This window comes from Apostichopus japonicus, chromosome 15 (genome assembly GCF_037975245.1).
Source record: "Apostichopus japonicus isolate 1M-3 chromosome 15, ASM3797524v1, whole genome shotgun sequence".
In the NCBI taxonomy this organism is placed as follows: domain Eukaryota; kingdom Metazoa; phylum Echinodermata; class Holothuroidea; order Aspidochirotida; family Stichopodidae; genus Apostichopus; species Apostichopus japonicus.
This window is the reverse complement of record NC_092575.1, coordinates 27,207,348-27,213,730: the sequence shown is the minus strand read 5'-3', so window position 1 is coordinate 27,213,730 and position 6,383 is coordinate 27,207,348. Positions and strand designations below refer to the sequence as shown.

At 38.0% G+C, this 6,383-nt stretch overlaps 1 long non-coding RNA gene across 1 annotated transcript; it reads right to left on the bottom strand.

The window, feature by feature from the left end:
• Positions 1 to 2,419: 2,419 nt before the first annotated feature.
• LOC139981609 (uncharacterized) lies at positions 2,420 to 4,895 on the bottom strand. The gene is made up of 3 exons (XR_011797894.1): positions 4,142 to 4,895; positions 3,205 to 3,425; positions 2,420 to 2,678 (listed from the first exon to the last, which is right to left on the bottom strand). It is a non-coding gene; the product is annotated as an uncharacterized lncRNA (long non-coding RNA).
• Between the last annotated feature and the right edge of the window lie 1,488 nt (positions 4,896 to 6,383).

The window sequence follows — 6,383 nt, the reverse complement described above, 5'->3', positions numbered from 1 at the left end:
GAGGCAGCAGTATTACGCCCGAAAGGTCCCCATAAATAGAGTGATGGATTGGGGGGGGGGGGTGGGGGAGGAAATGTGTTGGAGAAGTGTAAGCTAGGGTAATACAAGGAAGAATGGAAAACTTTCATACATCTATAGAGTATTGTATTGCAGAAGTGAGTACAGGGGCCAAAATTTTAGAAACAGTACTCATTGAAAGCAAAATAGCAATTAAAACCGCACATCGGGCAGGCTGACTAGGGGATAATATACATTGTATTTTATCCATCATATCCGCCTGCCTGACGAGAGTGGTTGAAGAGGCTATACCTGATGGCTTCACAGGAAAATATAAAGGCGACATCTATAGTTACTGAGAGAAGGGAGATTACATTGTAGTTATACTATATGAAACCAATCTGAAGTCATTTGCAATGCTCATGGTGTGAGCGGCCCATATTTTTGCAGCCACATAAAGCAGGAGGATATGCTCTCCTTCGGAAAAGATAAGTGAACCATCTAGGCAGCTGACCCCTGTCCAAGAGCAGCCTACTGTATGTGTGTGGTATAATAAGCGTTTATTTTAATTTTCAGTGAATGTAACACATGTAAAAGTCCAGTGTTCACTGGTCCCCCTACCACCATTGAAGTTGCTGACTGGACCAACAGAGACAACAACACCATCAAAGCAACCAGGGCCATCTCACAGTGGCGATGATGGTCCGTCTGCTGCTGTGGCATCCACATCGGGATACACCGAAAAACCGCCAGGTAGTCCGGACTACACTCCATCAGTTAACTCATCTGAACATGACAAAGATGACGCTTCAAGGTAATTTTCAAGATTGATAGTAGATTAGTCTGGAAAATCAATTGGTGCCATAACTTTCTGGAAAGAGGATCATTATTAATTTTGACACCAACACTGTGGGGCAGTCTGGAATGTGTGGTGAGGCCATCAGTCTTTACTTCAATTAGCATACATACTGTATCTGGTAGAGTTGTCACAGCTGTATGTGAACAAGAAATAAAGGCACAAACAAGTAGTTGGATTTAACAGAGTATATTATATCTTCACTTGGCTGGATATCTGCTACTGAATACAAATGGTGAAAGTTGCATCTTATACACTCTTTTACCATGGATTACAAGGGGATGGGACAGGATGTTACTCTGTCCACATGTTTACTTCACTACATAAACAGTGGTTAAGCTACTGAGACAATGACTACACATCCTGCTGAAGATTACATAATCCATAATATTAGGTGCACAAACAGGTGTAGGGTTTTTGTTGTAATCAGTAAAAAAAAACATATTGGAATTGTTCAGGCACAAGTTGTCAGGTAAAACCTGACCCATGTATCCACACCAATTGAGGTGTACTCAGCTGTCGCCTTAGTTGGGCATCCAAAGACTTGACTGACAACTGTGCATTATGCCATGACTATTGACCGAAATGGAGTGATTTGAATGCCTCTATCTAAATGGTATGTTTTTATGAACTATTATTATATTATTCTTCATATCTTTACTATTCTACAGATTATGTATGGGAACCTTCTTGACTGCTTGCAACAACTTCTGCAGAAGTGGAACTCTGGGAGAGGAGTGTCCTGTTCCTGTCAGAAAAGAGCCCACACCACTTGCAAGCTCCTATGTTCATCCGAACAATGAGGTTGCCATAAAACAACACCGAAGCAGATTGCAAAAGCTTTGCTGAAGTACTGTAGTTGATGGCCTCCCAATTTCTAATTTTGTTTCATTGTAGTGGGGAGCAATCGACTCTGTGAATTGTCTGTTCACATGATGTTGTGGCGCAGCTGCAGAGCAGTGTTAATTAACAGGTTGCTACCAGCCTTTAGGGAAGTTGCTAAAGTCTTACATTAAAGTTTTACTTACATCTGGTTTCCATCGTAACTAACTAAATGATAACATTATATTTAAACAAAAGTTCCAATGACAAGGACTCCTCTCTAGAGAGCTTAGACTTCATAAATATAAATTTCATGCTGACTTAATACTTGTATGCAACTTTGGTGTTTCAAACATGTTGCCATTTTTTTGTTTTTCTCGAAAAGAATTGACAGAAATTAACCTTGATATTCCATGGATTAATGAACAATTTCAGATTGATTCTCATTACACTTTTATTAAAATGAAAGCCTAAGCTTTCCAGATCCCATTGACATATTGGTTTAGGGTACTTTATTCAAACTATTCTTCTATTTTAACCTAGTATATTTGAGATTTCAATCATCCAGATTTTGTTGGCAGGCTACTAGAAGTGACAGCTTTGCTTACAAGAGAGAATACATACAAAAAATTAACTTGAGTTTTTATTATTTATCACTGTTATGTACTTCCCAAACTTGAAAACGTAAAATTTCATCCAAGATTGTAGTTAATACCATGAACCAGGAAAATGTATGCTGGAATTCCAAAATGTTCACCATTCAGCCACAAAACAGACAGGACTGAACCCTGTTTTGTAAAACTTTGCAGAAATGATACTATGACTTGGCATAAACAGTCCACATTCTCACAGTCTTGATAATTTAAATCCTTCATACTGTTCAGATGGTAAAGCCTCTCTAATCCTCCTTACTGCATAGGATGGGAGAACAACACAAATCTCCTTCCCTAAAAACTGCTAGCTCATCCGTGCAAGTTGTCTGTATACTGTGTGTCTGTATTTCCTGTAAAATAATCATATGAAAACCAGCTATAAAAGATAAAGACACACAAAAGCTTGGTAGCCATCCGGGGACGTCAATTTTAAAATAAATTTCTATATGATTTCCAGATTTTGCTTGGCCCCTTAATCTGCCTCCTCTAATGTTAGCCTAGCTATGCCATTTATACAAACTGATCATTGTATCTCGGGGACTAAAATTTGTAAATGGATCGTGCACAAGCATGGTGGACATTTTTTGTGTGGCATTTGGTTCCATGGCTCAGTGTAAACGACTACTATGTCAGTCAGCATGATAAGGGTTAACCTCAAGGGCATTACACCAGTTTGTGGAAAATATAACCAAATTAGAAGCAGGTTTTGAACATGGTGCACAAATTTTCTTGATGAAATCTATATCTTAATGTTATTCCTTTCACAATGAAACAAAACTAAACTATGAATACACCCTCTGTATTGTTACATCTTTCAACAGCAGGTCAGAGCAATGAATAAAGGTATACAACAAAAATAATGTATTCTATACTTACTCTTGGATCCTGTTTTCTTGTGCACGTCCACCATACTGTTGGCGGTACACGTAGTAGGCTGTCTGAAGAAACAATGGGTTCAGGCACATAGCTTCAAAACCTGGGTGTAAGGTGATGCATGTAGCACCTCTTCATCCATCACAGTCCTTACTTTATCTATTTCGCTGCAGCATCTACACTCCCTTGCTGTAGGCATCACAGCACACTGGCCACAATGACACCTGTAAACAATACAAACCAGTTCAAATAATAAAGAGCCAATTCAATGGCTTCATACCGACCTCAATTATTGGAGCATACTGTACTAGCATGTCAAAATAGAAAAGGGGCACCTCTGAAGGGCAATCCACCGTTGAAGCTCCTTACAAGTAACATCACTAGCAAGGAGGGGGTTGCCTCTTCTTAGAAGTCTTGCCTCTGTTAGGACAATATGCAAAGGAAAATAAAACAGGCCGATGTTGCCTCGTTTCCAACTCTTTCCCACTTCTGAATCCATTCCCTAGATTGAGAAAATCTGGTTATGAAATTAGCTCAAGCGGAAATGACAAAAAGCTGGTGTGAGGTGCCACCTTCTCCCTCCCCCCCCCCCCACCCTTTCCCTGATTTGTGGTAACTTCACTAATTTGCCACTACAACTGATAGGAACTTAATAATAGACCACCTCTGAATTTCCAATTGGCTCCTTCAATCTACTATTACTAACCAAATGAAATATGTCTGTGTGACATGTTCCTGGGGCATGTGCTGCCACAACTTTTAAGGAAAATAGTAACTTCCTTAACTTAACTCGACCTCACTCTCATGTTAATTTTGCTGCACCATCAACAAATTGGCTAGCTAAGAGTATGAGCAAAGTTAGGAAACATTTATCGGTTCTAGGCCTAACTAGTGACACAACTATCCTATATACAGTATAATACGGTAGGCGTAACGTTACCATTGTGTTCCGTCAAGACGATCAATTTCGACATCGCTGTCCGATCCCGCTTCCTCTTCGCTGGTCTCCGGTTCGAACATGTAGGGAAAAACCTCCCCACGATCGTCCACCATGTCCTCCATTTCCCTTATTTTTTCGCTATTGCTATCTGAATACTGTGTGTCAATGCCAGCGGCAGCCATTTCGCGATATGTACAAGCTATGCTGTGCTGTGTATATATGCGTACTACAGTGCGTGTATAGAAACTGTATGTGGTATAGCAATAAGCAGTTCCATGCGACGATATCATGCACTTTCGACTTGGTAAACAAATGACGTCATTTGTTTTCGGCTTTCCCTGAACGAGTCAATCTAGCCGATTTTTGCGGAGTTTATGTTGCTTGATTGGAAGAAAATGCAAGGAATTTATGAACAAAGAAGTCATTAGATGTTTTGTTCGATGTCTTATGTATCAATTCGTGATTTTTCATCTTAATCCAAATCTTAACTTTCTTGTAACAGACTGCTGAAAAAGGTAATATTTTCGAGAAGTTTGAGATTTCTACATACCCAATGCACTGCGCAGAACATATACAGTTTGCACTCTTCTGCGCTCCCCCCCCCGTGACGTCACTGAATCTATTACGTAATAATACTTTTTACCGATTTCTACCCCTTTGGAGACGGAAAAAAATCACGGTGTTGGGTTTTTCTTAATGTAAGAATTTTTAAGTTTAATATTATGTAAAGTCAAGTCTACGTGTCGCTTGACCTTTAAGTTGTTAAGCACAATGTTTGCATCTATAATGATGGACATTTGTGAAGGGACTTCTCCAAAGACAAGAATCATTTGGTTCTTATCCATCTCCATTTAACATTTTCTGGCAAGGGAAATTACAATTGGTTACTGGTTGTGGTGCGAGTATACATACACGCATACACCGTCCCATATATACATACATGCAAACATACATACACACACACAAACATAAATACATACATACACAGACATGTACTCAAAACGATGATAGCATTAGCTTCTACACATTTGCTTCTTAATGCAATAGCACCAAAATATTGGGTTAAAATTGAGTTTATTTCTTCACAGAGCATCTTCTTTTATTCCAAATGGTATCTTAAATGATTTGATTTAATATATTTATTGATATTTCCTTATTATTTTCAGTTGACTAACATTTGAAAACTGTTATTTTTTTACTTACTTTTAGTTTGCCTTTAATCGCTTTGATGGAATTTATCTATCATAACGTTTTATTCTCTCTTATAAAAATAATTGTTTTTTATTATATTTACACTGGAATGAAGGTACAGAAACTGAAACTAGATCTAACAGCAAGGACATGTTTTTTTTTTTAATTTCTGTGTGGTATCAAAAGGAGGTTCGACCTCACAATCTCTATCCACCCTTGGTCAAGCATATATTTATTGGATGCCACCATATACAAAGTGAAATGATATAACTACCATAAATTTATCATGCAAAACCAACCTGAATATTCTGCGGCTCTGCTTTAATTGTGCATGTTTGTTTTTTTAGTAAACTGTCTAACATTCTGTCCAGATGTTGATCAAGGAATGAAAAGAATGTAGTTACCCAGGTTTACATTAGCAAGACTTGAAAATTCAGCAGAAAACTGTACAAAAAGAAAAATCTTATATTAATAACATATCTTATTTTAAGTATTGTTACCATGATTTTAAGAGTTGCGCCAGCGGGATGCAACATCATAAAAGTTGTTAGCGTCCGCTCAGAAAAACTTGCATCCCAACATTCCTCCATGAAAACACGCACATTAAATTACCTCTACAGGAACGCACAATACTGAGTATAATGACCCCTGAAAAAGCATTGGCTTGTGCGAAACGGATACCTTTAGTGATAAGTTTATAATGTGCATATTGAAAATCATAATTACAAATTGCACAACTCCTACTCATTGAAGCATTGGGACATTAACATTATATGTATTTTCTTGACTTACAAATACATTCATTAGTATGCACTGAAACCCTTTACAAGGTGTATTTACTTTATAAAGAGATGTCCAACTCATAACAAGAGTATTTTTACATTATGTGGTAGCCCATACATGCAATACAGATACACGCCAGGCCTACTCTTTAAATTTACATTAAAATTAACCACATATTGAAAAAGGAAGGTGCTTACTGCATATCAATACGCAGCTGGTACGGTAGAGTATCTCCATAGAGGAACCGAACATTAGTCTATATTATAAT